The following is a 22,174-nucleotide window of genomic DNA, read 5'->3' on the forward strand; positions in this document are numbered from 1 at the left end:
TATAATGTAATATGTAATTTTTCAATCTAACCGGTACAATTATACCGGTTTTATGAGAGAATATGTCTAAATAATGTGTCGACACTAATATAGTTTGTGTCGATATTTGTTTTCCAGAATGAATGGAAAACAGGGTGCACCCATAAAGTGTCGATCCATATATAAAAAGTGTCGATCCCAAAATCATCGAACCCAAAAGTATAATGTAATATGTAATTTTTCAATCTAACCGGTACAATTTTACCGGTTTTATGAGAGAATATGTCTAAATAATGTGTCGACACTAATATAGTTTGTGTCGATATTTGTTTTCCAGAATGAATGGAAAACAGGGTGCACCCATAAAGTGTCGATCCATATATAAAAAGTGTCGATCCCAAAATCATCGAACCCAAAAGTATAATGTAATATGTAGTTTTTCAATCTAACCGGTACAATTATACCGGTTTTATGAGAGAATATGTCTAAATAATGTGTCGACACTAATATAGTTTGTGTCGATATTTGTTTTCCAGAATGAATGGAAAACAAGGTGCACCCATAAAGTGTCGATCCATATATAAAAAGTGTCGATCCCAAAATCATCGAACCCAAAAGTATAATGTAATATGTAATTTTTCAATCTAACCGGTACAATTATACCGGTTTTATGAGAGAATATGTCTAAATAATGTGTCGACACTAATATAGTTTGTGTCGATATTTGTTTTCCAGAATGAATGGAAAACAGGGTGCACCCATAAAGTGTCAATCCATATATAAAAAGTGTCGATCCCAAAATCATCGAACCCAAAAGTATAATGTAATATGTAATTTTTCAATCTAACCGGTACAATTTTACCTGTTTTATGAGAGAATATATCTAAAAAATGTGTCGACACTAATATAGTTTGTGTCGATACTAATTTAAATTTCAAGTGTTTTCCACCGTTTACGATATATAGTACTCTTAATCGAGAAACCCTAAACATAAAGGCAAGCAGGCAGATCTTCCTCTTTCTTCTACCGTTATCATAAGTGATGATCAGATATTCAGGTAAATTTAACGATATTTTATGGGTTTGATTGATTTCTATATTGGAGTTTTTATCCTGAATGTGTTTGTGTTCCATTGTAATAGGGGTAGCATCCAACCAAAATGGCTCCAAAACGTCAGCGTCAGAAGCGAGGTCTTTCTCAAAGCTCTTCTCAACCCAGTTCTTCTCAACCACCTCCTTCTGTAACAAACGATTCTTCTGAGGAAATCAGGTCCTTCGAAACTCTGAACTTTAGATCCGACATGGAGAAACAAAGATGGCAGACGAGTTTTAAAGTAAGGAAGATTCGTCCCGAACGTGTCATTGACATGGGTTTCTTGTTTGATGATAAATATGCATTTAGTTTTAAATCCACATTTACATCTTGGGGTTGGCTTGAATTCCTTGGTGTAGAACCAAGATATTATCCCAACCTAGTTAGAGTCTTCTACAACAATGCTTCCTTACAGCACGAGCCTAATAAGACTAATATAATAGGAATTAATACACATGTCATGGGGAAGGATATGTATATATCTCCAGAAACTATTGCGGAGGGTTTAGGTGTAGCGAATACAGGGGATTCAGATGAAAATGGTGTAGATTGGTCTACAATTAAACGGGTTACTAGAAATAGCCCAATTCACCTCGATGTAGAGTCGAGAGTGTTTCACAAAATGCTCACATGGTATATCCGGCCTAGTGGGGGAAAACATTCAACGCTTCGAGACAGCGATTATTGGTGGATAGCAAAGTATAAATCCAAAACGGCTCCAAACATTGCAAAACTCATATTTAATACAATTGTATATATGGTCACAAAGGGAGCAACAATTTCAACTACACTACCATATGGATGTGTCATCACCCATCTGTTGAAGAAGAAGGAAGTTGATTTTTCGCATGACACCCCTGTTCGATTAACCCGCAAGATTGACATGGTATTTATTAAAAAAGCGGGATATGATTTTGTTGAAAAACTCGGTTGGAAGCGTGTCAAGGAGGTCGGATTAGATCAAGAGAGGGAGGAAATGGACCCCGTTGGCCATGAAGAAGAGCAACCAAGTGGAGACGCAATGATGGAAGAAGCTCCAGTTGCAGAGGATGTCACAATTAAGACCGTGATGGAATACATGGTCAATTTTCGGGAGCATATTGATTCCCTTGTGAGTGGAATGCGATCCGATATTTCATCATTGCAACGTGAAGTCTCCATGTTGCGTAACGAATTACGTCAACGACATCAAACGAGTTAGGTAATTCATTATCTATGTTTCTTAACATTTACACGTTCTGAACTTTATTTTATTTTCTTTTAACAGATGTGGACAACCAAGCGGTCGCAGAAGATGAAGCTGACGATGAAGATGACGATGATGATGACGATGATGATGATGATGATGAAGATGATGATCCAAACAAGTATATCGTGTCTGCAACGCCGCCTTCAAGAAAACTTTTAATTTTTGATCTCAATGGTGTCCTTGCCTACATCCCAAGACTGCCGGCAGGTTTTAATTCTATTCTTTTGTATCCATTATTTTAACATACAAGCGTAGAACTTTAATCTCATTTTCTTCATGTTGTAGATGTTGTCCTCAGAAGAGGATTATTTGAATTTATGCAATTTTGTGTCGACAATTTTGTTGTTGCCCTTTGGTCTTCAAAGATGAGGTTAGAACATATTTGAGGCAATTGAATTACTGTAGTCAAAATCGTTAATATACATTTGAATGTTAACATTCAAACTTGATTACAATCTCAGGCATAACGTCGACCGTGTACTTGAGAAACTACCTGTATTTTCCGAGCATTTTCTATTCGTGTGGGTAAGATGAATGTCATTACAGTTTGCTGACTTTTCGTTGTCTATGATTCCTACATATTTATGTTCGACTGTTTGTGAACAGGATCAAAAAAAATGCAAAACATACGATTCTGTTACCTACTGTAAAGATCTCAATGATGTTTGGAACGCGTGTCCAGATTTTAACGAGCTAAATACACTTTTGGTCGATGATTCAGCGGAAAAAATGATTTATAATCCGGTAAGTTGCATTTATGCAATATGTTTTTCCAGTTGAACAGGTGTTCAGACATTGATTATTTTAACAACTTATGTGTTTATATAGAAATACAATTACATATGTCCACATACCTTTGACGCTGCTTCCCATTCGAACGACAAAGCTCTAGGTATGACACAAATTTATTCATGCTTATGCGAATTTAATTTATTGTTAGTAAAATTGCACCTCATTAGTTTGATAATTGAAATTATTTATGTATGTCCTCAGAAAAAGGCGGAAACATACGAGAGTATTTGGAAAATTTGTTGAAGGCCTCTAATGTTCCGGACTTCGTTAGAAACAACCCTTTTTCATCGGATTAATTTTGTTTGTCGGCACATTATTTGAACATTCTTGTGTATTTATATTTTGGTGTGATTATATTGTGTATATACATTTGAGTGTCTATACTTTTTTAATATATTGTAAAGTATCTATCCTTTTTATAAAAGTGTCTATACTTTTTCCACTGTGGAAAACATTAATTTAAGGTTATCTTTTGAGTGAGTTTTAAGATATTAATTTAGTAATTATAGGCGTCTAATGATTTATTTTACGTTACGGTATATATTATTATTAAATTAAAAATTCTTAATATTATTTTATAAAATATCAAAACAATCAACTAATTTTTTTTGCAAATGAAATTATTAAATTAATATTGTAGGTGGAAAACATGAAACACTATTAAAAAAATTGAAACATAAATTACATATATTTAAAAAAAGTATCGATCATTTTTATAAAAAGTATGGACACTTTCAACATATTATAATAAAATAGGTAAATTTGCAATATAACCGGTATAAATATACCGGTTTTATGCGTGAATAGGTCTACAACCTATATCGACACTTTTTAATATTGTGTCGGTACTTTATGTCCATATTGGAAGAAAAATGTGTCGATACGATTTAAAAAAGTATCGACATTTACACATCGGAACCCAGATTTATAATGTAATAGATAATTTTGTAATATAACCGGTATAAATATACCGGTTTTATGCGCGAATAGGTCTACAACCTATCTCAACACTTTATAATATTGTGTTGGTACTTTATGTCCATATTGGAAGAAAAATGTGTCGATACGATTTAAAAAAGTATCGACATTTACACATCGGAACCCAGATTTATAATGTAATAGATAATTTTGTAATATAACCGGTATAAATATACCGGTTTTATGCGCGAATAGGTCTACAACCTATATCGACACTTTTTAATATTGTGTCGGTACTTTATGTCCATATTGGAAGAAAAATGTGTCGATACGATTTAAAAAAGTGTCGACATTTACACATCGGAACCCATAATTATAATGTAATAGATAATTTTATAATATAACCGGTATAAATATACCGGTTTTATGCGCGAATAGGTCTACAACTTATATCGACACTTTTTAATATTGTGTCGGTACTTTATGTCCATATTGGAAGAAAAATGTGTCGATACGATTTAAAAAAGTATCGACATTTACACATCGGAACCCAGATTTATAATGTAATAGATAATTTTGTAATATAACCGGTATAAATATACCGGTTTTATGCGCGAATAGGTCTACAACATATATCGACACTTTTTAATATTGTGTCGGTACTTGATGTCCATATTGGAAGAAAAATGTGTCGATACCATTTAAAAAAGTGTCGGTAATTTTAAGTAACGCGGTTTTTCTTCCTTCATTCAAAATATTTATATGTACATACAATAGGAGTCATGTTGATACTTACGATATATTATATGGAGATCGTTGTCATTCCATTCCGTCTTCGAAAAAATCAGTTGATGTAGGCTGTGTGCTTGTACTCAAACTAAGCTTGACTTGAGGACATGTTAGTTTGTTATGCCCCTCACCGTTGCAGTACCCACATCGCCTAATTTTCTTCTCGACCTTGTTCTTCGGCACTTCTTTTCGCTTGCGTTGTTTTCGTTGAGGGTCACGAACATTGTTTACTACAATGCTCTGGTTGACTGAATGATTCAAACCAAACGAGTTTTCTAATTCTTCTATTAGTTTTTTCATCTCATCTCTTGTGGTTTTGAAAGACTCGTCTGTCTTTGATGCAATGTAGCATAACCTACTTGACGTTGAACGTAGAGCAGCGAACCTTGCCATTTGCATCACTTCTTGAGACACATTCAAATCAACATAGCTGGGTGCAGAAGCCTTCGCATCATTAGTCCACCTACTTTAAATCAAAGTCCCGGGCAAATATGTGTAGTCCAATTGCTTCAAAATGTGAAGTTGATGGCGACACGGAAGTCCAACGGTCTCGAATTTTTTGCAGGAGTAAATTAGAGTTTTCGTACGAGAATCAAAACTAATTTCAAATTTCCTATTTTTTTCTCCGTACTTTGACAAAATATAATGTTGACATTCATCTGATAAGGACTTAATCTCTGCCTCAATCCGGTACAATGTCTCCCGTATAAGTTCATCTTGGAACACACGAAAAGATTCGCGGGTAAAAATCGCAGCGGCATGGCTTTCAAGGTCGACCAGTTTTGTGATCTGGAAGGGCTTCGTATGGGAACTTAAGTAATCCGCTTTCAACTCGTTCATACGCATTCTACTAATTCCATCTTCAATTGCACGAACAACATCTAAATATGTCTTCTTGTGTTTCAGTGCAATAGCTAGTGAAGCATTCATAGACTCGCACCTTTGTGTTGAGCGAATATTGGCAAAGAAATGACCGGTTAGATATGCTTGTGCCCATAAGTGTCTTGTATTTCCCTTCTCAATCACCCATGGATGCTGTTGGACGTTGAATTCTGAAACAATCGAACGCCATTGAATATCAAATTCCTTGGTTGTCCACCAGGAAGCCATGCATTTTGAGAATGCTGCTGTAAACTTTGGGTCACCAATGTTAGCTTGTGCATTGCGAGAAAGATGCCAAGAACATAATCTGTGCTTAGCATAAGGGATAACAGATTTGATAGCCCTCTGCATTGCCCTATCCCCATCGGTTACAACAGAAATAGGTGATTTATTCATCATGGCTTCTAAAAAATTCTGTAGCACCCACTCGAAAGATTGAGACGTCTCGTCAACGATTATGGCAGTGGCAAACACAATTGTGTTATGGTGATGATTGACACCAACAATAGGCATAATTGGTCGACCATACAAATTATCTTTGTACGTTGTGTCGAACGCAATTACATCACCGAAGCATGTGTAATCCGATCTCGATGTAGAATCCAACCAAATAAGATTATACAATGCCCCCGATTCGTCTACCGAGTATGTCATAAAAAGCCCGGGATCATCATGTTTCTTATAATCAAAGTAGGCAATAAGCGCATTCACATCCCCATCGACGATTTCCTTTGCTTTACCTCTTTGAAGTGCATTGTAGAGGTCTTTATGTGTAAATCCAACATTATGATAGCCCCCTGCCTGCCGCGTTAAATAGTTCATTACTTGTGACGTGCCAACACCGACCTCTTTCAATGTTGTTGCCTCATCGATATCAGCCTTACTTACAGCTCTATTAGAACGCATAAATGGTGTCATAGCAGATGTGCACAATGCATGATTATGTTTCTGATCAGACTTACTTATAACCCACTAATCGTTTGTATTTGTTGCTGTAACTACGACTCGAGCCTTACATCCTGTTCTTGTGACTGGCGTATGAGCACGTTGACGATCAACAGTATTGACTTTTGATACTCGAAACCCTTCTTTGGAACAACAAAATTCTTGTGTCTTCACATTCCCTTCCACGTCAAGCCGTGTTGTTCCCTTACGTGTACTAAACCCATGTTCCCGTGCGAATCCCTTGTAAAAGTGCCAAGCTTGATCACGTGAACAGAAGAGCTGACCAACCAATCTGTCAGATTCATCAACATTATGTACTTCATGGCATTCCTCGGTTGGCTTAACATTGTCTACACCAGTATTATCCATGGCAAAAATTTTGTTGTGCAAGTTCAGTGCTCCAGGAGTTGATGGAGATGTAAACAAAGGTTCATTTTGAACATGTTTCTGTCGTGCTGCTTTCAATAGGATGTGGCATTGGTAGTGGTAGTTAAAGGGTGGGTACAACATTAAATTCGCAGTACATATTTAGGTATGTACAATAACTACAAGTATATTATCATTAAATTTAGGTATGTACAATAACTACATATTTAGGTATATACATCTTTTGAGTGAGTTTTAAGATATTAATTTAGTAATTATAGGCGTCTAATGATTTATTTTTTACGTTACGATATATATTATTATTAAATTAAAAATTCTAAATAATATTTTATAAAATATCAAAACAATCAAATAATTTTTTGTGTAAATGAAATTATTAAATTAATATTGTAGGTGGAAAACATGAAACACTGTTAAAAAAATTGAAACATAAATTACATAACTTTTAAAAAAAGTATCGATCCTTTTTATAAAAAGTATGGACACTTTCAATATAATAGGTAAACATATGATGTAATAGGTAGCCCTTATATAATGTAATAGATATCGTTTATATAATGTAATAGGTAGTGGTTATATTGTAAAGTGCCTATCCTTTTTATAAAAGTGTCCATACTTTTTTCACTGTGGAAAACATTAATTTAAGGTTATCTTTTGAGTGAGTTTTAAGATATTAATTTAGTAATTATAGGCGTCTAATGATTTATTTTTTACGTTACGATATATATTATTATTAAATTCAAATTGAAAATTAAACAACAAATCAATTAAACATTGTTGTGGGTACATTAATTGAACATTGTTATGGGTACATTATTTGGAAAAATAATGTTCCGGACTTTGTTAGAAATAACTCTTTTTCATTGGATTAATTTCGTTTTTGTGGGTACATTATTTGAACATTGTTATATATAAATTTGTTGTGTAAGTATGTTTTGGTTTGATTATATTGTATGTATATTTTCATTCAGTTGAGATGGGTTATGTATAACAAACAATCTATCTCGCATGTGAGTACTTTATTCCAACCATGTGACAAGTGTGACAACTCCATCAACTCACAACTCAGCTTTGAACTCAATCAATATTGTCTTTTAGCTTGATGGTTCATAAAGCATGTTACTTGAACAGTATGAATCAATTATGCAATTTTCATGTTCAATTTAACACTGCATTTCAAATTCATTTCATATGTAATTGGAGTTTGAATTTAAATTTCAATTTGAGTTTGAATTTCAATATATATTTCGGCTCCACTATAAATATTAGCCCAAGCCAATATGCATGTTATCATTGATTATTCCTAATTTCCATTGTTTTTTTTCCAACGTATAAACGCGAGGGAAATCCCGACCATTTTATTTTTTGGTCAACTTTAAAGCGTCAGAAACATTTCGGGCGTATGATCTGGGTGGTATACAAGAAATGTAACAAATAGCAACTAAAATCATAAGTTGAGTACCACCCAAATCATAAGTCTGAAATACTTCCGATGCTCATCAAAATCCAAAGCTCATATGGTGCCAAGCAAAAGGAAATCAAAATCCAAATCTCATATGATGCCAAGCAAAAGGAAATCAAAATCTACAACTTGAGTTTGAACATTGATATGATATGTTCAGTTGTTATCATGTTGGGATTTTCTCGTTTTTGATTGCTTGGATAGTTGTTCTCTTGCTTCTTCAAGTGTTCTTAAGGTTATCCTTTGAGTAAGTTTTAAGATATTAATTTAGTAATTATAGGCGTCTAATGATTTATTTTTTACGTTACGATATATATTATTATTAAATTAAAAATTCTAAATAATATTTTATAAAATATCAAAACAATCAAATAATTTTTTGTGTAAATGAAATTATTAAATTAATATTGTAGGTGGAAAACATGAAACACTGTTAAAAAAATTGAAACATAAATTACATAACTTTTAAAAAAAATATCGATCATTTTTATAAAAAGTATGGACACTTTCAATATAATAGGTAAACATATGATGTAATAGGTAGCGCTTATATAATGTAATAGGTATCGTTTATATAATGTAATAGGTAGTGGTTATATTGTAAAGTGTCTATCCTTTTTATAAAAGTGTCCATACTTTTTTCACTGTGTAAAACATTAATTTAAGGTTATCTTTTGAGTGAGTTTTAAGATATTAATTTAGTAATTATAGGCGTCTAATGATTTATTTTTTTCGTTACGATATATATTATTATTAAATTAAAAATTCTAAATATTATTTTATAAAATATCAAAACAATCAAATAATTTTTTGTGCAAATGAAATTATTAAATTAATATTGTAGGTGGAAAACATGAAACACTATTAAAAAAATTGAAACATAAATTACATAACTTTAAAAGAAGTATCGATCCTTTTTATAAAAAGTATGGACACTTTCAATATAATATAATGTAATAGATAAATTTGCAATGCTCACTGTGGAAAACATTAATTTAAGGTTATCTTTTGAGTGAGTTTTAAGATATTAATTTAGTAATTATAGGCGTCTAATGATTTATTTTTTACGTTACGATATATATTATTATTAAATTAAAAATTCTAAATAATATTTTATAAAATATCAAAACAATCAAATAATTTTTTGTACAAATGAAATTATTAAATTAATATTGTAGGTGGAAAACATGAAACACTATTAAAAAAAATTGAAACATAAATTACATAACTTTAAAAGAAATATCGATCCTTTTTATAAAAAGTATGGACACTTTCAATATAATATAATGTAAAAGGTAAATTTGTAATGCTATCGGTATAAATATACCGGTTTACTTATAAAATACGTAAATATAAGCGCTACCTATTACATTATATAAGCGCTACCTAGTATGTTATTGTACTTTATAATATTTCCGGTTAAATAATATAACATAACCGGTCTAAATTTTAACCGGTCACTTGTTTAACCGGTCACGCCGTATATTAGCCGTTTTTTAGGCGCCGCATCGTAGAACTACCCGTTTTCGGCAAGAGAAAGCAGTTCATAACAAACATTGGTATAGCTTGTAAAACTAACTTGATGAAAACCTCTGATGCACCACTTCTGAATCTGATTCCTAAATTTATCTTTCAAACTTGAGAAGGCTCCTTTCTTATTTCGACTCACTATTACCGGAAGACCCAGATAACGCTCTGGGTTAAAAGAAGCCGAAACCTCCAATATTCGAAAAACATCACTGCAATTCCCATCGATGACGTTTGAACTAAAAAATATGCCTGATTTGTCTAAATTTATATGTTGTCCTGAACTATCACCATAAACAATCAGAATACATTTTATTTGAGAAGCCGTATGGGCTGTCGCGTCCCAAATATTAGGCTCATCTACAAATAATATGTGAAAAATTACGAGGACATAACGATTTATTTTCACACCTTTATATACATCCCTCAAAACTGCTCGATGGATTAAAGCAGACAAATCCTTACTACACATATCAGAAACAAATAGGGGATTAATGGATCACCTTATCGTAGGTCACGTTGAGGAACAAAACTCTCCCCACTACACCATTTAAAATAACGAAATAAGTCACCGACTCACCAAACAGACACAACGTTATAAAATTTCGATCCAGCTGTGAGAGAATCCCATTTTTGACATGACCACCCAAAGAAAATGCCATTCAACCTTATCATATGCTTTACTCATTGAGTTTTAGAGCGAAATAACCTCTTCGTCCTTCTCTCTTTCTTTTAAACGAATGCAACAGCTCATAAGCAGTGACAATATTATTAGTAATCAGACAACTAGGGACAATTGCCCTTTGTGCTTCATCGATGCAGTTATCCAAGAACCCCTCCACCCTAACCATCAAAATCTTAGAAACGATTTTAAATAGCACATTGTGTCGACTGATTGGGCAAAAATGGCTCAAATGTTTAGGTGAAACAATTAATGGGATTAAGACAATATGAGTATGGTTGATTACACTCATTTTCGTCGTCCCCTCAAGGAGATCGATACAATAATTCGTTACCTCAGAACCAATCAAATGCCAAAACCACTGATAAAATAGAGCTCTCAATCCATCTTCTCCTTCTACCTTCAAAGGGCATAAAGACTTGATCGCACTAAACACATCTTCCTTTGTGAACAGTCGGATGAGAGAGTTTTTTTTTTTGTCTTCCGTAATACAACTATTAATCCCTTCAATGATGTTTTCGTCAATTTGGGGTGAATTCGAAATGAACAATTACTGGCAATACCTCCTTACTAGAACCTTCATGCCCTCTTTGTCCTCAACTATATTACCTTCATCGGACACGAGATCTGATTTTATTACGGTGTTTCGACTCGATACAAACCGGTGGGAAAAACTCATATTGTTATCTCTTTTTTAAGCCAATTAGTTCCGTCCCGCTGTTCTCAATAAAGCTCCTCCTTATCCAGTTTCAAATTAAGCTGCAATTTTGTAACAATGATCTCCCCTAACACATCTTCCGTAGGGAAGAGTTCGACCAAGTCGACCAATTTGCTTTCTAATTCCAATAATTGAGAATCGGTTCCGCTGATAAGTCATCCTACTACTACATATCTAACTCGTGACATACAAAATTTTAACTTTTCTGGAACTGAACCCTGAGCAGCATTCCACATTCTAGCAACTTCATCTATACACGTATTTTCAAGTAACCAAGAGACATTGAATTTAAAATGCCATCGTCTAGGAACATTTTTCGTGGAACAAGAATTAAGTAGCAATGGACAGTGGTCGAGAAAGGTATGCGTAAAGTGTTGAAGAACGTTGTGAGGAAAACATCTTGTACGATTCCTTAGCAAGACCCCAGTCTAGTCGTTCTCTAATATTATTCTCCATTGTGCGACCCCGTTTCCATGTATACCACACACCTGTATAACCATATCATGTAAACAACACTCATCAACTTTTGCGAATAAGGCAACTTTTTATCATTGTTAAAACTGTTGGATTTTAACTCAGATAGACTGCTTTTCTAAAATAAGTTGAATTGTTCTTTATATATTTTTGTTATTTCTTATTCATAAGTACAGGTTTTATTTTTCTTAAGCAGTGAAATTGCGTTGAGTTTGATATTGATTTTTTTATGATTGGTTTTATGAATACGATTGTTGTCAATTTTCAGTTTCTCTCCCAAGTTTTATAATGGGTAAGGCACATCAACATTGTGGTTGTAGGCCATGTCGACTCCGGTAAGTCAACCACCACTGGTCACTTGATTCACAAGCTTGGGGGTATTGACAAGCGTGTGATTGAGCAATTCGAGAAGGAGGCTGCTGAAATGAACAAAAAGTCATTCAAGTATGCCTGGGTGCTTAACAAGCTTAAGGTCGAACGTGAACGTGAACGTGAACGTGGTATCACCATTGATATTGCCTTGTGAAAGTTTGAGACCACCAAGTACTATTGCACTGTCATTAATGCACCTAGACACCGTGAGTTTATCAAGAACATGAACGTTGGTACCTCACAAGCTGACTGTGCCGTTCTCATCATTGACTCAACCGCTGCTAGTTTCGAAGTTGGTATTGTTTGAATCGAAATCAAAGTAAATATGAAAAAATAAGCAGGATTGAATCATGTCAAATTATCAAGAACAAAATATTAGATTTGCTGAAGTGTACCTGAATTAATTGATAGATTGAAATCTTTAAGTCTTTATTTGGTTGTGATCTTTCAAGAAGATAGATTTGCTCTTACCGTAAAAACTCTGTGAACGGATAAGAGTAATACAAGTTAATCTATTTCTTGGGGACAACTACCTCTTTATATATATTGAATATTAGGTCAATCTGTTAAGTATTTATAAATACAACTTATGGTATCTACACTTTGATTCCATGAAACTTTAATACATATAACACATGTAACATAATTGGTCACTTAATTTTGTGTCATACTTTATGATAACATTGTACATTTTACATTTGTGCCCACAAATATGGATTTTATTCTAACAATCTCCCACTAGGGCAACATATGTTTCGTGACAAATGTACAACCTTAAGAGCTCAAAATTTGCTATTATATAAAAAGTATTCTATAACAATCTCGTCCATCAACTATATCCATATAGGATCAAAGCGATATTTGTCATATCAATCATGACTAGACCCATCAATGGTCATATATACAAACACAGTCAAATGACATAGATCAATCATGAAGTGTAGCATGAAAATTACATGCAATGTGAACTGCACATGTCTATTTCTAACTGGTCTTCTTTAAACATTAGAGAGATCAAATTTTACCAAAACCAGAGTGGATAAACCAAAACAAACTTTATTTCTATAGAAAATAATCTCAAAATACACATCATTAAACAGAAGTAATTGAAATTGCGTTTATAATAAACGATCATTAAATACAAACTCCGACTAAAATTGAATATCCATAAATGATATTACACCCACATGAGTACTGTGCTCATAAAAGACGTTGGGTGACAATTCTTTAGTAAGCGCGCAATTATGAGTTTGTACCTATATGCTCTATAAACACATAACCACTCTGAATTTTCTTTAACTACTAAAAATATAATGTCTAAGTGCTTAGACTTTAAGGTGTTTCTTTCATATATATGAAATAAAGGACTGCAACTTAGTTGTCACAAAATAACTCAAGTGGTCTTTCTTATCAATCCATAATTAGTAGTTCATGTGATAAAATTTTGCATCCATATTTCAATAAATCGGAGTCCATAAACCTGATGATCTCTTACTTACTATACCTTCGATATGGGAGCATGTAACATTTTTGTTCTTAAATGTATTGTATGAATTAATTTGACTGCTATTCAACAATACATACCCAAATTGCTTAAATATCTGCTTAATATCCTAAAATCATACGCTATGTCTGAATGCATATAAACCTGAGTGTACATTAAATCCTTTATTTATTTTGAATAATAAGGAACTTTTAATATTCCCTTAGTTTCAAAATCATTCTTAGAACATTAATCAAGACTAAACTTGTTTCCTTTAGCAATAAGAGGTATTATTTATTTTACTGTCAGTGAACTTATAATATATACAGTTGTCAACCAAATTCATCTCAAAACCAAATGAGAAAATCACTTGTTGAAATTTTTTATACAATTAAAGAGAGTTATAATTAAACTCATAAATGGATTTCCTTAATTTTCATATCATTAATTTTTTGTATCATCAAACACAGTTAACGACACCATATAAAAATATTTCATTAATGTTATCATTGAGAAACATAATTTTGAAATCCAACTTACGTAACTCAAAATTAAATATGAGCAACTAGTATCATAATTATTCTGAAAGAGTATTTTAATGAAACCAAAGAGAAAGTCTCTACAAAATCAATGTCTTCTTTATAAGTATATCATTTAGATACAAGACATGTCAACATCACCATTTGCAACCAATCAGCTTTTCACCTTTATGTAATGAGACACGTTCTTAAACTTTATTATCTTGTATAGAACTTATACTCTTCTTACATGGAATTAATCCACTTTTGAGAGTCAAAACTTTTATGACTTGATGAAAGTTGATTAAATCATCCTCCATCATTCCCCTCTCATCCTTATTTCTTGGAGAAATACAACACAATAAGCTAAATATTATTTCTCTCATCTCGTGGATCTTCTTAATGACACTTGTTCTCTAAGGTTGTTGAGTTTGTTCTCCCGAAATGACTACTCATCTTAAATTTAGAGTTATTCAAAATAATCTTATTGAGATTCTAGATTCACTTCTTGATTAACGGCATGTATAAACACATGGATGTCATCAAAAGTGATAATAGGAATTGAATTATAATCCAATTCCTCATTTAAACCAATTCCTCAAACCTTATTTCTCCCTCCAAACTCAACATCCTCAAAATGATATTATAGATCTCATCTTAAAAATATTCCTAATTATGAGATCATAAAACTTATAACACGTAAATCACATAGACTAACCAAAGTAGTTGCTTACATTTTTAGAATTTAATTTCTCCTCATATGTCCTTACTTATTACAAAAGAGCGCAACCATTTATAATATATTATTGTCTCTTTTGAATTTGACACTTAACAACTACATTCTGGTTTTATTTTTTTGCTCTTATCTTTATATGCATTATTCAAGTGAGTACTTTTGAACTCATTATGCTTCAACCTTTCTTCCTCTTGCACACAATGAAAAATGAGCTCATTTAGAGTTGATTTATCCCTTTGAGTTGATTAAACTATGCAAGAAATAATACTAAAATAACAAGAACAAGTAATTCTTCAAAAAACACTTGATCATAAGTGTCTTAAGTCTTGAAACAATATGAAACATATCCATAATGTACTCTTTCACATTTATTTGACACTTATACTTTATCGGCATCAAATAAGTAAAAAATGATGTCATTTAAGCCTTATTGTTTTTGGGAAAATACTTCTCAATTTCGTCAAGGAAATCATTGGCCTAAGTAATCTTTTCGGATTATGCGTCCCTAATGGTTTCTAAAAGGTTTTGTTTCATGACCATTAAACTTATACAATTTGAACAAATTTCACCTCTCAAAATCCAATTAAGGATGTTATCCCCCATGAGAGGTGGAAATTGTTCTTTCCTTAGTGCAAAGTCTATGTTCATCGAATTAAAATCTTATGTAAGTGAATTTTCTCATTCCTTGAGTTTTTTTCTTAAGCATGAGTAGAAATGTATAATAGCAGATATTATAGTAGCAATAAATAAAAAATTAGTTAAAAATATAAATAAAATTGAAGCTCACATCTTAAGTAAACAAATAAATTCAAAATAATGGCTAATTATCATCTAAAGATACTAAACACTACATCAATATCAAGTCTCTAGACAATAATATTAACAGTAAATGGTACTCTTGGTGTAGTAATCAACATTGACAATAAGCTATGTTGAACAATATACTAATCTTTGGATTAATGTAACACTCACATAAACACCTTATAATTGTCACATATTATTACCATATGTGTCATTTGAAATTCAGTCAATTAATAAATGCATGTATTACAAGAAACACATAATCATCTTGATATTTCAAATAAATTAGTCTACACAAAAGAGGTCACTTTGGCGACATCCTGTTTCAACTAATCTATCAAAATATTAGACCTAGCAAAAATATGAATTAATTTGTTTCAAAATATATATTCTATCAACCAACAATCAAAACTGAAAAACCCGAATTGAATATATATACATATATTGCATTAACAATATAAATAAATCCATATAAATATTTTCAACTAATCAATTTACTCTTAATTTTATCTTTTAATTAAATTAAAATATAATCAAAATAATAATAAATTTGAATATACTTAAACCTTATTTCAAAATATCAAATACTCAATTAATATTTCATCTTTAGACAAAATATTTACCTGATAACGAAACACTGATAATAAGAACATGTTAAGCAAATATCTTCCATTGGGTCGATTTGTTACTCACATATCAAACCGAATAATTATCACATGCTTATTACTAAAGTTGTACATACAAATATGTCAACTATTAATCTTCCTTTGGGCAGATCAATACTAGCATATCCTAAGGAACATAAACATAATATGTATAAAATATTTTTCTATAATTGAGGTTACTTTAACGACTTATTGCTTTAATTAAGTCGTCTCAAAATAAGTATTAGTATTCAAATTTAATATTTTTTATAACAATCAAAGGTTAAAACTTAAATTTCTAATTGCACTATAATATCCAAAATAACCCAAAATAAGGTTGCATAAATGGTGCTATCAAAAATCGAAAACTCAAGTCTTTAATTGTTTCTGAAGAATTACTTAAACATACAATCGATTAATAACTTCATAAATTACCAAAGATAAACCGAATTCAAAAACATCAACAATTAACCAAAAGTCAAGTTCAAAGTAAATTCTTGTAAATTAAATCTTTAATCAAACTTAATCGAATATATCAATATCAAATATATATTCTATAACCCATAACAGTCAAAAATCAAAAAGGAATTTTTTAATCTTGTCATGATTTCCGAAGTATCCCATAAAAAAATTTATCTAAATGAAGTTATTAGAAAGCAAAAACCTAATTTTTTTTTACTATTTCTAAAAAAACTTCCCAATAATTGATTCACCATAGTAAACCAAAATCAATTAATCACGTATTGAGACAATAACAATATGTTCAATTGTAAACAAAAATAATCTATAAGTGACGTCATATGGAAAACATGTAATCCACTTGCCCATAATTTACGTCATATGGAAAACATGTAATCCACTTGCCCATAATTTACACCTAACGTTAAAACTTAGTGTGATTTATTTATTATTATTCTATAAATATTCCTTAATCTCAAAAGTAAAATACTGATTTGGTCATATTAACCGAATAGAAGAAAAACAAAACATAAAATTGAAGAATAACTTCAGTGTTTCAATACGACTAAACTATTTACCACTTGTTAGAATCAAAATCATAATAAATATGAAAAATAATTAGGATTGAATCGTGTCAAATCCTCAAAAATAAAATATTAGATTTGTGAAAGCGTACTTGAATTAATTGATAGGTTGAAATCTTTGAGTTTTTTTTGTTTTGATCTTCTAAGAAGATGGTCAGACATGTGAGCATGCTTTGTTTGCTCTTGTAATTTTTGTATCGGTGTCCCTCTTTGGATAAATGTGTTGATTTTGCAATTGGAACTGATTTTTTTTTTTTTTGTATAGATGGATGCAACTACCCCGAAGTATTCTAAAGCAAGGTACGATGAAATTGTTAAGGAAGTATCTTCTTATCTTAAAAAGTTGGGTACAACCCGGAGAAGATCCCATTTGTTCCTATCTCTGGTTTTGAGAGGTCTACCAACCTTGACTGGTACAAGGGTCCCACTCTCCTTGAGGCTCTTGACCAGATCAACGAGCCCAAGAGACCCTCAGACAAGCCACTCCGTCTCCCACTTCAGGATGTCTACAAGATTGGTGGAATTGGAACTGTGCCTGTTGGTCGTGTTGGGAAGAAGGACCCAACTGGTGCCACTGTCAAGGTCACCAAGTCTGCTGCCAAGAAGAAATGAGATGGTTCCATTTCAGAGCATTATAGCTTTTATCATTTAACTTTGGACCTAAATTTTCTATTTTTGGACTTCTTCATGTTGTCAAGTTGTGCTGCAAACTGTTGTTGATTTGCCTTTATACAGATGCTGTTTGTAGCTCTTAGTAACCAATATGTTTGGTTTTGGAAACAAATTTAAAAGATAATATTAAACAGGAAATATCAAATATTGATACTTTGGCAGGCTGAGAGATGGTGTCGCCCATATTTGTTCAACGCACATCCCAGGTAATTAATTATTCTGGGTAATACAAAAAATTTCACATTAGATATGAACCCTTTGACTGACGTGATCTTGTCGGAATAGTCCTTAAGTGTTTTGGCGCTAGAATGAGGATCGAACCAACTTAATTTTAAAATTTAAAGATTTAGAAAAACAAATTTAGAGTCGTCATTGTTCTTTGGATTAGGTAGGTCGAATATTTAAAATTATATTTTAAAATAATTTTAAGAAAAATCAAATTAAAAGACAAAAACTAATCTGTATTTAACCAAAGATTCATTTTGAAAAAACGTTCGAGAATCAATTACATGTAAGGAAGGATGACCACCCCACAATGCCCAAAATTAATACCAAATTGATTATACGGCGTCTTCATGTTTTGAATTGTAAATTTAAACTAGTATTTAAATTATGACCCTCTTAGAAAAATTTAAAAAGTATATTTTTTATATTAACAATCCTCGGAAATGTGCTTCCCTCATAGTCGGAAAACTTTTCCGTAGATTCCTTTTACAAATAATCATTGCCTATATTTTATTAGATAAGGCATACATGTTTAAAAACAATATTTAACATATATAAAAACATGAATTACATTAAATAAAATATAATGTACATCTGCATGCAAAATATATATAAAGACGTACTTAATATACAAAAAAAAAAAATGAGCATACATATACCTGTAATCAATGCTTATAAGTGATACCCATATTACATATACATGAGCATAATAAACGCAAAATGAGGGGATACAAATAATAAACGACAAACATTCTTCTTTAAATCAAAATATGCGGGGCCTAAAATAGAAAAAGTAACGAAGCTAAAAGCATCAAGAAATATATTTACTAGATTCTTACAAATCGAGACCAAATGAAAGGAACTATAGAATACGAACTGTATGGATCAGAATGTTGGGCATTCAAGAAGGATCATGTAAGGAGGATGGATGCCGCAGAAATGAGAATGCTTCGATGGGCATGTGGTAGGACTCTCTGGGACATGACACCAAACTCTGCTATTAGGATGTCCTTGGGGGTGGTTTCTGTATCCGAAAAATTGAGGGAGGGAAGACTACGATGGTTTGGACATGTCCTTAGGAGACAACCGTCGGATGCGGTCAGGAGGGTAGAGTCAATTACAGTCGACGGTGCCAGAAGGAGAGGACGACCAAGACGGAAGTGGGAAGACTGCTTGAGATCTGATTTGAAGGATTTAGCCCTTACCGAGGACATGACCTCTGATAGGAAATTATGGAGACTTAAGACCAGGGTAGCCGAGTAGTACGGGTCACATCCGTAGGGTATATCATCTCTGTCTTCTTTTAATGTCTTTGTAGTAATTTACATGACTTCTACTTTTTATACGTTTATGTCAATGGAAATTATGGAGGCTTAGAACTAGGGTAGCGGAGTAGTGTTGCCTTTGTTTAGGTCCTTATCGTAGCTTGCTATCGTTGACTTCTGTGTATCATTCTCTTCATGTTTCCTCTTTTTAAATTTTGTCGGGTCTTACGTTTCTGTCTATTGCAGAGATTTTTATGCAGGGATTACTTCCCATTTACAGACGTAAATATTGAAGACTGCATTATTAACACTGTTCAACTACGTATTTATTTATTTATTTATTTAACTATACATGCATTGCATTCTATCTTTATTTTTAATTTTTTGACTGCCGGAGGTCTTCCACGGAAGTTGCTTTCAACCTTGCGTTGGGGCAGCCTACTACCCTACCTCCCCCTTACCCCATTGTATATGGGAATAGGGTTTTGTTGTTGTTGTTGTTATTGTACTAAAATATGAATATTTAAAATAACAGGCCAAATATAAATGAGTGCAAAGTTGAAACAAATAAACATCAGGGACCAAAATGTAATAATCCAAGAAAAGAGACCAAATTAAGCTTCATTCAAAACTCAAATGGTTACATGCATAATATATCCAATATATTAAGAAACACAATATATGGCCAAAACCCAAAACAAATATAAGCCCCATTTTTTACCGGTGATTAACACAAGAGAGAGAGAGGGAAAGAGAGAGCACTGTCGCATCATCGCTAGGAAAGGGAGAATCACCGCTTGTCGTGGGTCTCTAATGGCCGTTGAATGCCAAACTTCAAGGGAAGGTTCGTCTCGACGCCAGTAGCTCGAATCAGGCCTTGGTTTTGTTGAAAAACGTTATGATCTTTACAAATCGACATAAAATCGTTTGGTCCTTTCACTCTCCGATCTCCTCATCTGACCGTTGGATCGGTCCAGTTTCGGAATATGTTGGTCTTCCACTCGAAAGGAACTTTTCCACCATTCGTATGTGCGACAGGGGGATCCGATCATCGGAAAATACCCGTGGCCGAAGGTGAGACTCTCCTTTTTTTTTCTTTTTATCTGAAATTTCTTTTTGTTATCCTCCCTTTTCCAATTGATCCCCCTTTTTATCTCTGGTTGCCTCTAATTTAAAACAATGATTTCTTGGTGTTTGGTGAGGGTTGTTGGCAAAGGGATATGAGTTTGACAGAGGGTTAGTTGATTTTGTTTTTATTTTAATTGATTTGGTCGAATTGGGTCGCAGGGATGACGATGACAAAGTGACTGTTATTGATGGCGATAGGAGTAGCTTCAACTGAAGTGGTGGCGGTGCGACTTCATCAGCGACTGGAGGCTCCTTGGCAGTGAATGGCGACAGCTACTGTTGATGGCCATTAGGATTTTGTACATAGTTGGGCTTCAATGTGTGGGCTCTGTAATCTGTAAAATAATAAATAATAATAATAATAATAATAATAATAATGTTTCAATCCAGACAAAAATCGGTGTCTACAGATCTGATTCGGTTCGTACGTATTTTTTTAAAACAATATCCTCCTAGTAAAATATTTATGACAATTAATTATTTTGTAATTACTATTGGATCTTTTACCATTTTATCCCTATGTTGAGCTTATAAATGGATGTTTAATTTTCCATCTCATATGCACTCAAGAGAAACATCTCTAAGCAATTGTTTTCTTTAGAAACACTCTCCTTGGTTTTTATAAACTTGTTCGGAGTGTTGCTTTGAGATTTAAGAGAATAGCAATACCACCAAGTTCACTCAATCATTTCGAGTACGAAATTTGGAGAGTCGTGCTAACCGCGGGGGTCATTCGTCCATTGTAGAAATTACACACATCGAGGGGAATTCGCTTCTAAAACAATGGTTAATACCACAATACAGTTATCGTTATGATTGTTTATTTTATTTTAATATTTTTCAATCATTGCTAACGCTTCGTTTTGCAATAGTCAATTTTTCCAACACTAATCCCTCTACTTTATCTAAACTTGAGGGTTAATTGCACTACTTGCCTCAAATTTTGACCTTAATTTTAAATTAATCCTTAAACTTTAAAGCATTTTAATCTCATCTCTAAATTACAACAGGGGTGGATGCACTAAACCCCCTAGAGGGCCAAGTGCATCCTCATTATTTAGGAAAAATGTAAAATTTAGTTTAATATGTTAATGGGAAATGGGGAAAAATTTTGTATACCCATTATTTTTAAGAAAAGAATATTAAAAGTTCTTCCGTTATTATAATCTTTAACTATTGAATGTCATATCTCCTATTATATTATTACGTTATTGTAATGCCCCGAAATTCGGGTCGGTAGTTTGGGTTATCCTGAGATCCATTTTAAAGTCCAAAAGATTTATCAAAATAGTTTGGACCAAGTTTATTTGGAGTTGGGCCCAAACGATTTATGAAAGGTGATATAATTATATGATTTGGAAAGTGTAGGGGCTAAAAGTGCAGTTTACCCA

The 22,174-nt window shown here is 32.7% G+C and overlaps 1 pseudogene; it reads left to right on the forward strand.

Annotated features, from left to right (window-relative positions):
• The first annotated feature begins 11,762 nt into the window (after positions 1 to 11,762).
• Positions 11,763 to 18,133, forward strand: LOC120154271 (annotated as a pseudogene).
• Positions 18,134 to 22,174: the final 4,041 nt, after the last annotated feature.

This window comes from Hibiscus syriacus, unplaced genomic scaffold (genome assembly GCF_006381635.1).
Source record: "Hibiscus syriacus cultivar Baekdansim isolate YM2019G1 unplaced genomic scaffold, ASM638163v2 tig00002840_pilon, whole genome shotgun sequence".
Taxonomy (NCBI): domain Eukaryota; kingdom Viridiplantae; phylum Streptophyta; class Magnoliopsida; order Malvales; family Malvaceae; genus Hibiscus; species Hibiscus syriacus.